Here is a 17,225-nt window from a genome sequence, read left to right on the forward strand (position 1 = left end):
CTTTGCCTTGAAGCTTTATTACACAAATTATTTTATTGCTCACCCAGCCAAAAAAAATTGTTTTGTCAAAAAAAGCTACTGCTCATCAATATTTATTCAGGCGCCCCATTCAGAGCCTCAGCTCAGCCTTGATTCCACCTCCACTCCGACAGCTGCACTGAGACTGCGGTCTGTCTGAGCAGGGATTATTTTCTCTCTCTCATGTGAAACTCAGTTCCACAAACTGGGTTACTTCTTAGTTGACAATTAGCATTAGTCCTGGGACAATCCTCTTTTATTTTAATAGGACAATGAGTGCCTATAACCCTTTATGCCAACACAGAATTAAAATTCAGTGTCAATGTTATAGGTTGAATTGTGCCCCCCTGAAATTCATGTGCTGCCATTTTAGCATCTAGCCCCTCGGTATATGACCTTAAAAATCAATACGATCTTAAAAATCAGATCATTATGAATAAAATTAGTTAAGGTAAGGTCTTTAGGGAGTGTCGTGTCATAGCCTGGTAATTAATTATCTCAGGGTCTATCTTAGTTGCTTTTCTATTGCTGTGAAGAAACACCATGACCGACCGAGGCAATGTAAAAAAGAAAGCATTTAATTGAGGGCTTGCTTACAGTTTCAAAGGGTGAGAGTCCATAACCATTATGGCAGAGAGTCCATAAGGCAGCAGGCGGCCATGACGGTGCTAGGAGCAGTAGCTGAATGCTTACCTCTGATCCACAAGCAGGAAACAAGGAGAATTCATGGTAATGAATCTAGAATGAGTTTTGGAAACCTCAAAGCATATCTGTAGCAACACACTCCCTCCAACAAGGCCACACCCCCAATCCTTTTTAAACTGCCCATCAAGCACTGACCAAGCAGTCAGGCATAGGAGGGAGCCCATGTGAGCCATTCTCCCTCAAACCACCACAGGCTCTGTCATAGCCTGTGACATGGGGGTCCTATATTAAAGGAGAATGAATATAAAGGTAGTCAAACGAGGTAAAGAGACACAAGAAATTTAGAAATTCCAGCCTCCTTTGAAAATGTGAGCCGAGAAAGCTCTGTTGATTAAGCCACTGAGTACAGAGCGGGTTTTTTAGGCAGCCCTACCAAACTAATACCTGACATAGCCTGTTTCACAGCAATCTCCTTCTGGCCTGTCCTCTCGACTTCCTTTAAAATCAACACGTCCCAATCTCAGCATTCACCACCGCCTTTCTTTTATCACTATTTAGAATTATAGACCCGCATACACGTGAAATATGTTATTCAAATTTGCTTCGATTTGAGCTGTACAAAAAGATCCATAGGGGCATTTCAGGGTATGTTGTCTTCTGAATCTTGCTTTGTAGATTCGAAATGATTGACTGATTGATTCGTTTGTGGAGAGCGGTAGGTAGCTTGCTTCTTTTACTGCCAGTTGGCATTCCCTGGCACGATAACACCACAGCCTTCTCACTAGGTGGCCTCAAAGTAGAGGAGAGAATGGAGCCTCGCTCTCAGGCTCCTCCAAAAAGCTGCTCCACGACCCAGAATCAAAAGCATCCTGCTGCGATAACTGTGCCACCTCCAGCCTTTGGAGATTTGGTCCATTGCTTCTATTCTGTGGTTGGGTTCTTCCTTTCAACTCATAAAGACCAGTGACAGAGCAGAGAATCCTAGGAAAGGGTAGATGAGAAGGATAAAGGAACGTGTGGAAGACACTGTGGAGAAATACTAAAATCCCTTCCCTGGCTCGCCTCCTCGGGAAAGCTGAGCTCTACAGAGTAGACTCCCTTGGCGCCACAGAGCACTGCGCATAACTGGACTGGAGGTCCCAGCTCTGTGAAGCAGGATCTGTGGGCTGGTTTCTTCTTCTCTCATACGTGTATCTAGGAAGGAACTTGAGATTTGGGGACAATAGCTAGGTTAGAATTATCATCTGAACTGTACATTAGATTGAAAGGAAGACGACAGACCTGATAGCGCTGGGAACTGCTGACAGTCTGTTCTCCTTCCCCATTTTAAAAGATGATTTTCACCTGAAATCACCTACACATACAAAACAACCGTAAAATATGACTTTTCTTAACCATCAAACAAAACAGCCTTGTCTTCTATATAGTCCACTTCTGGACTTCGCTAACGATGGTGAGTAAGCTTTTGGATGTTTCCTGTTGGGTGAAGCTAGACCTGGCCACATAACATCATTCTAACCAATGAGAGCCGAGTCTGAGTCTAACGGCGCTGTCAGAAGAGAGCTTTAGCTAATCTGAAGGGGAACCCACAGAGCTCTGCTGCTTCAAGCTCCTCAACCCTTTCACCGCAGCCCTACTACCGGCTCTCCAACAAAACGGACAGATAAGACGCCTGAGGCAGCAGGCCTGACATAACAAGCCACTGAATTTCAGAAGCCAACAGCTGCCTCGCGTTAGAATTCATATTATGCAAGAAAAACCGACAACCCTACATTTACCTCACGTTCCTTGAGGTTCCTGTTACTTGAAGCCAAAAGACATTGAGCGACAGAGCTGGACTCAACTTCCCGGGAAATGAGTGGAAACGAGCCCGAGGACTTCATGCTGGAAATCTGCTTGTGGGGGAGGAAGGATCGGAGTATTCAAGTCTCCATGTATAAAGTGGAGCACCTCAACACTTTAGGTAAGTAAACTGAGGCACAAAGACAGAAAGTGTTCAGTTTGTGGCTCCCAAAGTCTGGCAGGAAGTCGCCTCATGGAAAATTCATACATGTATTTTTAAATGGAGAAGAATGTGGCTGGGAAGGGTGAATAAAGCCTGCAGTCCCCAACTCCTAACTTCCCTTGCTCCCAGCTCACCTGTCTGTGACTCTAAATCATTTGACTCCACTCTGGCAAAAGCATCTTCTATCCCAAAAGCTACATCCAGCTTCCATGACTTCCTCTGCCAGGAAGCAAGAGCAGCCTTCTTAGAGAAGTCCAGGAAATAATTTTGAATTAAATGCTTCCCAGGTATTGGGAGAGACCCCTAAATGTTGGCAATGGCGAAGCATGGAATGGAGCATCCCTTGCTTGCTTTTTCTTCCTTTTACAAACATCGTTTACCCTACAAAACAGCTCACACTCTTCAGAGAAGTATATTCTTGGAATGTAATCTGAAGGGAAAGATGACCAAGAAATGACATATGGTACAAAGTGATCTAATCGCTAAGGGAACAAACATGGAGCGCTTGGCTTAATCAGTAGGACGGGGGAGCAGCATCCCTTTCTTGCCGCATAGGGCACTGCTGTGTATTTTTCTGCTTCATTTCCCATCGAGCAGTCTCAACAAAGCCTCATTCTGTTGTCTCTTCGCTCCATTCCCAAAGTGCTGGAGAAAACCATCACCTTACCAACTTGCCACAGCAAAAGAGATGGAGATCACGAATGCTTGTAAAGCCCACATTGAAGTTTAGAGGACTCTTCTGGGATATTGTTTCTCATGAATTTCTAACCTCCAGCCATCAATCGTATCATAAAGAACACATTTCTACAGGTAGACCCTGTTGTTAGTAGCTGTATTTGAACGTTTACAATAGCCTATGTTTACCATAACAAGTTATGCCTCATTAATTTGGAATTACTGTAATTGTAAAGGGCAGGGTACAAGTGCACACTCATGGACCTGACCTACTATGCACAAAGGTACCTTAGGCATAGGATGTCTCCAAGCTAGCAAGAAACTAAGGCAAGAATACAGACGAAAACCACATCCTGAAAAATATCAGTCAAGAGGAAAGATTTTGGAATGGAGGCACAGACAAGAAGGGTTACAAAGATGAATTTGGGATTACCTAAACAGACTGACCAGGAGTGGGGAATCTTGTTCCATGAAACTTTAATATCCAGATTTTACTGACATGTTCCCGAATAAAGATAAAGATAGTACTTTAATTCAATGTGATGTCATTTGTTTTTAACTGGTTATTTATTTTCATTTCAAATGTCACCCCTTCCCATTTTCCCCTCTCCTCTCTCTCCCATGCCTCTATTAGGATGTTTCCCCACCCACCCACCCACTCCTGCCTCAAGCAGCCGAATGTTCCCCTATCCTGGGCCATCAAGCCTCCACAAAACCAGGGGCTCCCCTCCCAGTGGTGCTTGATAAGGTCATCCTCTGCTACATATTGAGCTTGAGCCATGGGTACCCATTATGTACTCTTTGGTTGGTGGTTTAGTCCCTGGGAGGATTGAGGGGTCTGGTTGGTTGATATTGTTGATCTTCCTAAGAGGTTGCAAACCCCATCAGCTCCTACAGTCCTTGCTCTAACTTCCTCATTGTGGTCCCCATACTCAGTCTGATGTTTGGCTGTGTGCATCTGCATCTTTATTGGCCCAGCTCTGGCAGAGACTCCCAGGGAACACCTATACAGGGTTCCTGTCAGTAAGAGCTTCTTGGCATCAGCAATAGTGTCTGGATTTGGTGTTTGCAGATGGGATGGATTCCTTGGTGGGGCAGTCTCTGGATGGCCTTTCCTTCAGTCTCTGCTCCACTCTTTGTCCTTGCATTTCCTTTTGACAGGAGGAATTCTAGATTAATATTTTTGAGGCGGATGGGTGGCCCTATCCATCAACTGGGGGCCATGCCTATCCACTGGATATGGTCTCTACAGGTTCTATCTCCCCCTTTGTTGGGTATTTAGGCTAATGTCCTCCCTGTTGGGTCCTGGGAACCTCTTGGGTCCCTGGCATCTGGGACTTTCTAGTGGCTACCCCTAGTTCCCCCTCCCCCACACACCTACTTTCAAATTCCTGACCCTCTGTGTTTCTCCCCTATCTCCTCCCATATCTAAACTGGTCTCCATTTTCCCTCCTCTTCCTCCTTCCCTCCCAGGTCCCTCTCTCCCTCTATTTCTCAGAGATTATTCTCTTCCCCCTACTGAGTAGAACTGTAGCATCCACACTTCGGTGTGATCTTTCTTCTTGAGTTTCATATGGTCTGTGAGTTGTATCATGGGTGTTCTAAGCTTCCTTTTGGCTAATAAACACTTATCAGTGAGCGCATACTATGTGTGTTCTTTTGTGACTGGGTTACCTCACTCAGGATGATATTTTCAAGTTCTATCCATTTGCCTGCGAATTTCATGAAATCATTGTTTTTAATTGCTATGTAGTACTCCGTTGTGTAAATGTACATTTTCTGTATCCATTCCTTTGTTAAGGGGACAGAAGTTGTTTCCAGCTTCTGGCATTTGGTTTTTAGAATCACCTAACTCCTCTTTTTCTGACTTTATCATAAAAAGTATTTCAGTGCCCAAGATAAATGCTCTCAAATACAAGTTAATTGAGGTTCTAATTTTCTGGTTTAGTCTCTCGCTGAAAAATCCCTGATTTCAATGGGTGGAGACCCAGTTTCACATAACTGACTGAGTACTGTGCCCACACTGTGGCAAACCCCACCTGGTATCCTTCCTCCCTTTACTGCCCTTTGGAGTGGGGTCTCGGAATCTTATTAACTTCAGCCTTCCCAGGACTGTTGAGTTTTATTTATGTTCTGAACCTCTGAGTAGCTTCTCTCCTTCAGTCAAGAGACAATGTTTTTGTTAGGTCCAAAAGGGAACTTGAGTTCCCAACACTCCAAAATGCTTTCCACATATCCAGAAATAGACATGACCTGGACTATAGAAGGCTTTCTGGTAGTTAGACAAAGCCAATATCCCTCAGGAACTTATGAAGCTGGTTCCCCTCTACAAAAGAGAGTCATCACTGGACAAGTGCCTCTCTATAGGGCCCACTAGCATGTCAAAGCTCACGCCAGCCCAGGCTCCCTCACTATCTCAAGTACCTGTCATACATTTCAGAACCCATGCTAACAGCCCAGCCCTCTCTCCTGCCCTACCCTAAACTTCCTTTCAGCTTACCGGCTTCCTTCCTCCAGCCATTCATTCTCCTTATTACCCTGCTGTCTTTGATGTGTGGGTTCCCTCCACTCCTCTCTTTTCCTCTGTTCCTCTCCCTCTCTCTATGCCCTTCCCTTTTCTCTTTCTGCTCTATTCCTGCTCCTCTTGTGGCTAGGTCTAGTCTTCTGGCCATGTTCAGTCTACTTCTTTCTCTCCCTTCTCTACTCTTCCAGATGCCATTGGCTGCTCTCTCTCTCACATCTGTGCCTCTGAGTTCTGCCTCCCCTGTTGGGGTGTGAGATGCTGCTGTTACACCAGTTCAGAGAGGACTGGGATAAGATGTGAATGGGTGGCTCTGGTGATCTGTTTCTTCCTCTGGAGCATTAGACACCACTGCACTCCAGGTCCGTCACATCGACAGGACGGGATGATGTAGAGTCTAGGACTAATGGGGTCCACAGAACTCCAGTCGGGCAGGAAATGCTGGAATCACATTACAGCTCTTAGAGAAGGAATAAAGAGGTTCCTGTGGCAGGCATAGGGTCAGGTGATCAAGGTCCGGATTACCTCAGTGGCTGCAGCAGCAGCAATGTCGGGGGCAGGAGGTCATGCTCTGATGCAAGCCTCTGCAAGCAATGGGAGCCTGGCCAGGCAGATCCAGGCATTGGATCCAAAGGTCCAATGATGAAAGTTTTAGTGGGAAGAGAGTCTTCCCCAAGTGTTAAAACTCAGTAAAAACACCAGTCTCAGACCATCCTTGCTAAAATAGTTTATGGTCTTTATTGCATGTGGACAAGGACTATATCAACTTGGAGGTGGGGCTAATGGGGGGTAAATGCATTCTATTGGCTGAGGTGAAGATGCTAGTGATGCTCTATTTGTATGGAGGAAGAATCCCAGGTACTGTGACAGGCTAGCTACCTGTGACCACCTGGATGGAGGTCACCGGATTACATGCTCCAAGGCAGGCACAAAAACAGAAGGGAGTTAGTCCCATTCCTGCAGGCTTCAGGATAAGATTTAAATCTTAAGTTTTATGACTTCAGGGGTTTGAACATGTTCCACCTTGCTGGTTCCATTCAAATTCCTCTGGTGGCACAGTCCACACACCCCCAAAATAACTACAATGGAAACTTTCCCCTGACCCATACCATGGAGAGGTCATATTGGCGGTTTATTCTATTTCCACTGTTACACAGCTGTGATGAGACAGAATACCTGGTCTGTCTATGCACCTTGCTGTCCTGTTATAGGAGAACCTTAAAGGGTGGGAAAGCCATCCTAGATGCTAAGGGAGAGTGGAGGATAGTGCTATCTAGAGGGAGGATGTGGCATCTACCCTTTCTGAAGCGTAGTTCCTGAAGCATAGCTGAGTAAAGGTTAGTTCTGAAGTGACTGAATGCCTGATTGTAAGGGGTCTCCCTGTCAACACACCAGCCATTTCTTCTGGCCAAAGGAAAGTCCACTCCCATTGTGAAATTCATGGGCAGGGAAGGCAATGACAGATTTATAGCATCTGAGAACTTTAAATTTTATCATCATCAAACATTGCCTAAGGCTGAAGGAGTTGTATCCCCAGCTGAAGACCCCAGCAAGGCTGTCATTTCCAGATGTTGCTATTTGTGCTGGTCAACCACTGAGGACACAGAGACTTCAATGGACTATCTGAGCATTTAATGGAGACAACCCATCAGCACTGGTGTCAGCTTACTGAGGAGCTGAAACAATAGCAGAGGAAAGTGTGGAGGAGAGATTTGTGGAGTGAACATAGAAGGGGATACTAGGAAGCTTCAGTGGGCTTTGGCACCACTGGCCATCTATGAGGTTGAATATTGGTGACTATGCTCTTCTTAAAGGGTTCATCTGCAAAGCTAATAACACCTGGTTCTATATCAACAAAGGAGCGTCTGCCATTAACCAATTAATTTTGTTCTATGTGGGCAAATGAAAACTAAGCCAAGTCCAAGAAACCATTGAGCAAAGTTACTTAGAAAATAAAATAGAAAGAGTATTGGAAAGGAAGGCTTACATGAGACATGTAGAACCCAGAAGTCCAGCGAACAGGATTAACACAAAAGCTGCCTTGAATTTTCATAACAGCATGCCATAGATAGGTACACAAACATACGTGAATAAATAAAGAGGGAACGTGTCCTGAAAGCAATTTTCTCAGCATGGAAAGAAATCATTTCTCCCCGTGGAAAACAAAGAAGACTATAAGGACGAGAGCCCCTTGCAGAAATAAAACTGTCGTTTTCTTCGAAGGATCAGACAATAGTTAAAACTACCCACCCTCTTTTAAGTTAAGGAAAAAAAAAGAATTGCTAAGATGGTCGTAGTTTAGGAGTTGCAGGGAAAGAAATGAAAGCAGCCCATAGCCCATCTGGGTAGCAAGTGCCTTCTGGCCCACGATGCCAGCATCTAAGTTGACACAAAGTCCTTTCAGTTATTTAGACGCCTGGCTTTTTGACACATCACACAAAGCCCCATAGTGGCAAAAAGGATTAGAATATGTAATGGGACAAAGTGACAACCTATAGATTAAAGGGGGGTATGATTTTCCTTTCGGAAGGGATAGTTACTAGCCTTCATTTTCTTTTCTTTCTTTTTTTTTCTTTATTAACTTGAGTATTTCTTATTTACATTTCGAGTGTTATTCCCTTTCCCGGTTTCCGGGCAAACATCCCCCTAATCCCTCCCCCTCCCCTTCTTTATGGGTGTTCCCCTCCCCATCCTCACCCCATTGCCGCCCTCCCCCCAACAATCACATTCACGGGGCGGGGGGGTGGGGTTCAGTCTTAGCATAGCCTTCATTTTCAAAGTGAATTTGGCACACAGAAGAAAAAGAAATAGGTCCAGGACCTGCAGGTTTCAGTGAATGGCCTAAACTGCCATGCCCACCAGAAGGATGACTCCAGATAACTTGGCAACCCTTTACCAAAATAATCTCTAAGAGGGCATGAAAAAATAATAATTTTAATTTAGGATGAAAATTTTTATCTAACAACCCTGGGGAACAAAATAAGTCACTGGGCTGTGGATCTCAGCCCTTGCTGGGATATTAGACATCCATCATTTTGAATCAAAACACATAAATAAATCTTAGTACTTTTGCTCAGACATTTAGGGTAGAAAACACTTCCTCAAATTACCATGACCTTCAAAAGGGAAAAAATTCCTCTGAGGAGGCCTTGTTTTGTTTTGCTATCATGTCAGAATGCCGATTTGCTCTTTTTGAACTGTAAGCTCGGCCCCTGCCTTTCTCTAATAACGTGGCGTGAGTCATCACGTTCACATGTATTTCTTCTGATTTGACAAATTGCCAAATCTGAAGCCTGGCTTTCCCAGAAGCCTCTCCCAAATGTCTTCCCTGTTAACTCTATCATCGTTTTTGCCTGCAAGATTAAAACCTGGCAACTTGAGAGGCTTTTCCTGACTGTGACCCTAGGGAGGAAAGGAGATGGAAGGATGCACACTCTCCTTCACAGACACTGCTTTCGAGAGCAGAGGCCCCAAAAGATTGAATCCAAGTAATTCATTCTACAGATGATGAGGGAGTTGGCTTGTGAGGTTTGTTCATAAGAACATTATCAGGCATCTTCCTTCCCTGATGCAGCATTTCCTTCAAAAAAAAAAGTCCTCTTATCAAAGTAGTATCTGAACATGAAAATGGTATACAACGATTCTTTATAGATAGCAAAGGCTGTTGTGATTTGAGAAAGTTGACTCCTCACCAAGAAAATGTAGAGTTTTGCTTACTTCAACTACCCATTTTCTTCCATTTTTCTGTTATTCTACTTCCTGTAGTACTTCTCCTTAAGTTATTTTATTTATTGTTCTATGGAGGGTATGGCTGTGTGTGCCGTGGCACAAATGTGGAGATCAGAAGATAGTTTGCGGGGCTGGGGATTTAGCTCAGTGGTAGAGCGCTTACCTAGGAAGCGCAAAGCCCTGGGTTCGATCCCCAGCTCCGAAAAAAAGAATAAAAAAAAAAAAAAAAAAAAGAAGATAGTTTGCATGAGTTGGTTCTCTCTTCCCACCATGGAGGTCTCAGAAGTCCAACTCAGGTCATCAGGCTTAAATGAAAGTGTCCTACCCAGAAGCTGCCCTGCCGTCCGTATTCACTCCTGTTCTCAGCTCTAGATGCTTGCACTATGTTATGAAACTGTCATTGAGGAGCAGTCTCTCTTACTTTTATTGAATTGGCTGTCAGAAATGAAATGAAAAGGTAAAGTTGCCCATCTGCTCAGGCAGAACTGAGTATGTTCTAGGGTTACATCTGTTTCCCAGGCATGTCTAAGAAAATGATTATCATATCACACCAAGTACACTGGGCCTAGAATCTAGGTCAAGTGTAAACTCTTTGTCGAGGACATCATGCCACAATTTAGTTTGCTTCATATTTTGACCATTAGTCCTATATAGTTTGAAGTTTCCCTGGCATTATACTCATATTTTCTTTCTCGGCGAAGAACTGTATGATTTCCTCATCATGTTGCTAGACTGCCCTTTCTAATACTTAGGAGTTGTTCTGTTCTTCCTCTGGAAGATGTTCTTGGAACTCATTGACTTTTGATATAAAGTAGATCGATGGCTTTCAAAGTCTACTGAAACACTTCTCAACCTGTGACTCTATCTCATTATTCAAAGAACAAACCATAGGTTAACTAAAGCAAGGATGGATTCAATTTAAGTCTTTCATTACAATGTACTAGAAGAACCTAATATCTACAAAAGATATTAGGTGGTATGATCCGGGGACGGCACCTGTAGAGATCTACTTCTACTCAGGACCTACTGAATTCACACTCCCATTTTCTGACAAGAAGCCATTAAGTCTTCATTTCCCCTGATGTTGTAGGGTTATTCCCACAGATACCATTGGAAGTCCTGTCAATGTGACTTGTCAATTGTGAAGTCTCTGCTAGATTAGGCCACCTACCCCACACCTACTTCTAACTTCATTCACAGTTGTCACATCATGTGAATCAAATCAGAATCCAGCTGGTTGTAAAGTTTCAGGAAGGTGATTTTAGGCTTCAGGTCCCAGAAGTAAGAAGAATGAATCAAGGATCGGTGTGAAACTGAGTTCCATCAAAAATACATTGTGAGCAGGGCTAAAGTGATTGCTCAGTGATTAAAGGCAAGAACTGCCCTTTTGGAGGATCTAGATTTGGGTTTACACTGGGCAGGTCATAATAACAATTGCAGCATCAAGAAATCTGCCACCTTTTCCTGGCCTCTAACCTATATCTATGTTCATATACCTACACACAGATGCATATGCATAAGTGTAATTAAGAATAAAACTTTAATAACCTGGAACAGATTTGGGTTCTGTGATGGTTAGATTTAATTGTTAATTGAAAAAAATCTAGAATCACCTGGGAGATGAATCCCTGGGCATACCTTGGAATTATCTTGATCAAACTGGTTGATGTGAAAAAACGCCAACCACTGTGGGTGGCACCATTCCCTAGGCAAGGGAATACTGGGATGAACTGTAGAAGAATGAAGAAAGGAAGCTGAACACTAACAGGCATGCCTTCATTATTCTTTTCTTCTGAGTACAAAAATAATGGGACAAATTGAGTCACACTCCTGATGCCTTGACTTTCTAGGGACTGTAATCTGGAACTGTGGGTTAAATATGCCTTCTACCTTAAATTGCTTTTACTGGGGCATTTTTCCAGGACAGATAAAGAAATTAAGACAGATTGCATCCACCACCTTTGCATCTTATTTGTTTGTTTCTTTGTTTGTTTGATGGTTTGTTTGGTGGGAAGGAGAATAGAGAGAAGGAGGGAGGGAGGGATTGTTTAAGAACTTTTAGTTCCCCACTAATTCCCCAGAAAGTTTACCTGGCAAGTAAACTATTCTAAGCTTTTCTATATTGCAAAATATTTGTATTTTCCCTTACATCCTATTATTTATTTGGCTAAGTACATTGTTGCCTAAAATTAGGAACTATCACTCTGTTGTCTCCCAGAAACAAGATAAAATCTTAAAAATATAAAATCAGATAAAGTTAGTTAGTTAATGACCTTATAAATTGGAATGACTGGCTGGCTTCCTGTGCCAATTAGCTTTTGCTGCCTAACAAATCACTCCATACTCACTGGCCTGAAGCAACTCTCATCATTTATCCCTTAGTGGGAACTGCTTTAGAACTGACCAGGTTTGCTAGACCCGGATAGTGTTAGGTGGTCCCAGGTGTCTGGCCTGAAGCCCTGGGTGTCTGGTCTAAAGAGAAGGCACGTGTCTGATTTGAAGTGGCGCTGAATCATCCTATGGGCTAGCAGATCTTCTCGTGACAGTCTTAGCCTCCCCAGGACTTAGAGGATGCTTCAATGAGCAAGTTCACCTCTGCTTCCAAGGTGCCTCTCTACTGTCCTATCAGCTGAATCAAGTCCGCTGTAGTTTCGCTGGTTGAAGAAATACATCACAGCTGACCTTGCAGACTTGGGGAATAAAATAGAGGTGGAAAACCAACACAATAAAATATTCTCTAGACAGACTTTCTTTACAATAGATCTCTGCAGTCAAGTCTAGTGTGAGTCCATTTCCATGGTCCCATCATTGCATGTTTGCTGTGTGCTAAAAATACAAACATGACTAAGGCAGAGTTTCTGCATTAAGGAGGTGAGGCAGTGTCCAGGAAGTAAACTTTCATTAAGATAGCTGCATGAGCCCACCTAAGTTGAGAAAGACAGAGCAAGTAAATTAAAAGAGCGCATAGCATGAGGTTTGATAAAACCAGCAAACCCAGGCTTAGACAACTGGCAACCTTTTTGAATTAATACGAAGAAAGATAACCCTGGAAGAGTAGGGGAAATTAAACACAGGAATCACCAAGACAAAAGGATATCAGGTTGACCCCACATTACACTGAAGTAATTTGTATAAAAATCAACGGAATTAAATTCTGTTGTTTTACAGAAGTATTGCTGCAGGTATTTTTATTCCCAGATGGTCCATTTCTTTACAGAGAAAACCTTTTCAGATTGTTTATTGAAAAAAAAAAACTAAATAAGGCTGCATTCTAATTAATGGAGAAATTATTTTATAACAGAATTGAATGGAGAATTCAAGTCATGCTTTCTTGTTTAGCAAACAAGAAACCCAAGAACCCATTTGAATTGTATTCTTCTCAGGTGAATACTACAGCCTACGCCAAATATTTGGCTCTCTTGGTCTGGCCTTTCTTTATTTCTGTTTCTGTTCTTTTCCAAAAAGAAGAAATATATCTTTAAGTCATGTTCTTCCCACTGCTCTGGGGGAGGGGCCAATATATTAGCATATTTGATCTGTGCTTAAAACAATTGCTGCTGCCCAGACCCTCCAAAATGCTGGAACTATTTACAGGTTTCAGGCATCGCTAAGATGGTTGATTAAAACTTCTTTTCCTGTTGCACTTAGGTAAATTTGCCTACTTTATTCACCCATCCATTTATTCAGGGACCAATTTATTCAGCAGGAGGTGCTTAGACTTTTCTGTTTGTTAAATGTTGTACTGCAAAGTGAGGCTTAAATAACAAATAATTCCTTGTTTCACAAGATTTGTGAGCTTGAATAGGATTAGAAATCTATTTTTAAAGTCCATTTTATTGCTAATGTTAATAATCACAAGATAGGTTTATAGGTACACTTTTATTAATTTTTTTAATTTTTAAATTATGTGTAGTAGGGTTGTGTGTGTGAGTTCAGCTTCTTCTGGGTGCTAGAGGTATGGGAACTCCTTTAGCTGGAGTTATGCAGTTGTGAGCCATCGAGCAAGGATGCTAGAAACCAAAATCAGGCCCTCTAAAGAGTAGTACATTTAGTTAATCACTAAGAGATCTGGCCAACCTCAGAGTTTATACTCTTAAAATATATATTTTGAGAGGTGGGGGAATAGCTTACCAGTTAGAGTGCAAGCAGGTCAGCAAAATAACACAAAGGCAGGTACGTATCTCCAATCCCAGCACTGAGGAGAAAGATGTGAGAGAGTCACACAACATGTAAGACCAGGCCAGTCAGAACTATACCACGAGATTCAGCCTTAAACAAAAGCCACTGTAAAGTACATCATGAAGGAACTGAGCAATTAGAGACTTTGATTGTGGAAATTTTCTACCACGAAACTCTCTTCCTGTTATCATCATCGTATGGCCTACTATACTCATGCAAAACAAGTGGAAGGGTGGGGATAGCCACACTACAATAGTAAAGGCTGTTATCGCTGGGCAGTGGAAAAACAGTCCCCCCTTTCTATTACTTTCCGAACTTATCAAATCATCTACAATCAGCACATATTTTATGTAATACAATAGCATATCAGGAAAGGCATCTCCAGCTCCTGGTGGCTCATCAGGGCACACATTGTTTCTTGCTTCTATCAGTCTGCACAGATTGTTCCTGATCGGTACCCTTCCTTCAAGTATAACTCAGGGACCCAGACCCTCTCATCTCACGGCTGTGTGGCTCTCCACAAGTGACCCCTGAGTTTTTCTCACATCCTGGATCTCTTCCTTTAATTCTTAATTAAAGCACTGTCCTGTCAGAAGAATGCATGATACCTGCCTAGAGGTCAATCACCACTTTTGTCTATTTCTCTACTGGTCAAATCTCAATCACTTGGCCACTCTTTTTTTTTTTTTCCTTGCTGCAGCCAAACTTTTATTCAATCTTAAGGAGAAGCCCCGCGCACCCGCATGGCTCGGCTTATATACACCCTAGCGCGGCGCATCCACACCTGATTGGTCGCTTACCCATGATCTCATTAGGCATGCCCCGGAGTGGGCAAAGACCTGGCACGAAGGCACTCTTGCACATGCGCACACAGTTAACTTCCTGAAAGGAAGTCGGCTGGCGCGGTGGAGGCCAGCGCCATCTTGTTTTTTTTTTGTTGTTGTTGTTTTTTTGTTTTGTTTTGTTTTGTTTTTTTTATTAACTTGAGTATTTCTTATATACATTTCGAGTGTTATTCCTTTTCCGGGTTTCCGGGCAAACATTCCCCTCCCCCCTCCCCTTCCTTATGGGTGTTCCCCTCCCCACCCTCCCCCCATTGCCGCCCTCCCCCCAACAGTCTAGTTCACTGGGGGTTCAGTCTTAGCAGGACCCAGGGCTTCCCCTTCCACTGGTGCTCTTACTAGGATATTCATTGCTACCTATGAGGTCAGAGTCCAAGGTCAGTCCATGTATAGTCTTTAGGTAGTGGCTTAGTCCCTGGAAGCTCTGGTTGCTTGGTATTGTTGTTCCTAAGGGGTCTCGAGCCCCTTCAAGCTCTTCCAGTTCTTTCTCTGATTCCTTCAATGGGGGTCCTATTCTCAGTTCAGTGGTTTGCTGCTGGCATTCGCCTCTGTATTTGCTGTATTCTGGCTGTGTCTCTCAGGAGCGATCTACATACAGCTCCTGTCGGCCTGCACTTCTTTGCTTCATCCATCTTGTCTAATTGGGTGGCTATATATGTATGGGCCACATGTGGGGCAGGCTCTGAAGGTGTTCCTTCAGTCTCTGTTTTAATCTTTGCCTCTCTATTCCCTGCCAAGGGTATTCTTGTTCCCCTTTTAAAGAAGGAGTGATGCATTCACATTTTGATCATCCATCTTGAGTTTCATTTGTTCTAGGCATCTAGGGTAATTCAAGCATTTGGGCTAATAGCCACTTATCAATGAGTGCATATCATGTGTATCTTTCTGTGATTGGGTTAGCTCACTCAGGATGATATTTTCCAGTTCCAACCATTTGCCTACGAATTTCATAAAGTCATTGTTTTTGATAGCTGAGTAATATTCCATTGTGTAGATGTACCACATTTTCTGTATCCATTCCTCTGTTGAAGGGCATCTGGGTTCTTTCCAGCTTCTAGCTATTATAAATAAGGCTGCGATGAACATAGTGGAGCACGTGTCTTTTTTATATGTTGGGGCATTTTTTGGGTATATGCCCAAGAGAGGTATAGCTGGATCCTCAGGCAGTTCAATGTCCAATTTTCTGAGGAACCTCCAGAATGGTTGTATCAGTCTGCAACCCCATCAACAATGGAGGAGTGTTCCTCTTTCTCCACATCCTCTCCAGCATCTGCTGTCACCTGAGTTTTTGATCTTAGCCATTCTCACTGGTATGAGGTGAAATCTCAGGGTTGTTTTGATTTGCATTTCCCTTATGACTAAAGATGTTGAACATTTCTTGAGGTGTTTCTCTGCCATTCGGCATTCCTCAGCTGTGAACTCTTTGTTTAGCTCTGAGCCCCATTTTTTAATACGGTTATTTGTCTCCCTGTGGTCTAACTTCTTGAGTTCTTTGTATATTTTGGATATAAGGCCTCTATCTGTTGTAGGATTGGTACTTGGCCACTCTTAGCTTTAAGGAAATCTGGGAAAATCTGGTGTAGTTGTGTGCCTTGTAAACAAAATCAAGTGCTGCTGACACACTATAATCTACTCTTCTGATCACTAAATAGTCCCTTTAACCTCATCTCCATGTATAGCATGCACTTGCCTTTTTCCTTGGTCTCTCTTTCTCTTTATAATGGCCACCATGAGGCTCTGTATTAATCACTGTCTGCTGCAAGTTGAAGCTTCTCTGATAAGAATTGAGAGATACATTCATCTATGGGTATAATGATAACTCATTAGGAATCAGTTTAACCCCATGTCTTAGCTGCATAATAGTAGTAGGGTTCCCACACTACAACCCCAGGGTCTACAACCTGCCTATTCTTAGATTCTTAGCCCAATAATGTGCAGGCTTTGAGTTTTGGCTTGTGGAACAGGACTTAAATATAATCAGAAAGTAGGTGGTTACTCTCATGATGCCCGTGCCACTATTGCACCAGCAGATGTGCCACGCCAGAGCAGTCACTATTGCAGTTCACAGAGATCCACAGCTAGGTACGACTAATGATTACAATTGTCCTCTAGCATTATGCCATAGCACCTTCCAGCACTGTGAAACCAGCCGGTTGGAAAGAAGCTTCCAGGTCACTTCCAGCTCGAGTTCCTTGTGTTGTATTATTAGAGTATGTGGTATCTTCAGTTATAGGGCATTACTATCAGGTTCTAGAGTGTATACAAAAATATTAGAAATAGCTGTAATGTTTATGGGAGTCTGTGGGACCTTATGGACCAACAACTCCAAAAGAACTAACCCATACTCTGGGATGCTCATTCATAATGGAACATTTACAATACAACAGAGAGAGAGAGAGAGAGAGAGAGAGAGAGAGAGAGAGAGAGAGAGAGAGAAAGAGAGAGAGAGAGATCATGGATCTTGTGGATGAAGGGGTAGAAAGAATGTAAGATCCAGAGGCAGTGGATGGCTGTAGGAATACACTATGTTTTAGATACAACAAAGCAGTTTCATGTATGAATTCGCAGTGGTTGTAATAGATACATAATGCCTCTACAAGTTCAATCTAGA

General features: G+C 43.0%; 1 long non-coding RNA gene across 1 annotated transcript in view; it reads right to left on the minus strand.

The window, feature by feature from the left end:
* Positions 1–581: 581 nt before the first annotated feature.
* The window catches only part of LOC134483984 (uncharacterized), a 33,477-nt gene continuing 16,833 nt past the window's right edge, over positions 582–17,225 (minus strand). Inside the window, exons 3-4 of the long non-coding RNA XR_010061237.1 lie at positions 13,725–13,788; positions 582–1,644 (exon numbers count right to left, since the gene is read on the minus strand). This is a non-coding gene — a long non-coding RNA (uncharacterized LOC134483984). The remainder of the gene's footprint in view (positions 1,645–13,724; positions 13,789–17,225) is intronic.

This window comes from Rattus norvegicus, chromosome 1, assembly GCF_036323735.1.
Source record: "Rattus norvegicus strain BN/NHsdMcwi chromosome 1, GRCr8, whole genome shotgun sequence".
In the NCBI taxonomy this organism is placed as follows: domain Eukaryota; kingdom Metazoa; phylum Chordata; class Mammalia; order Rodentia; family Muridae; genus Rattus; species Rattus norvegicus.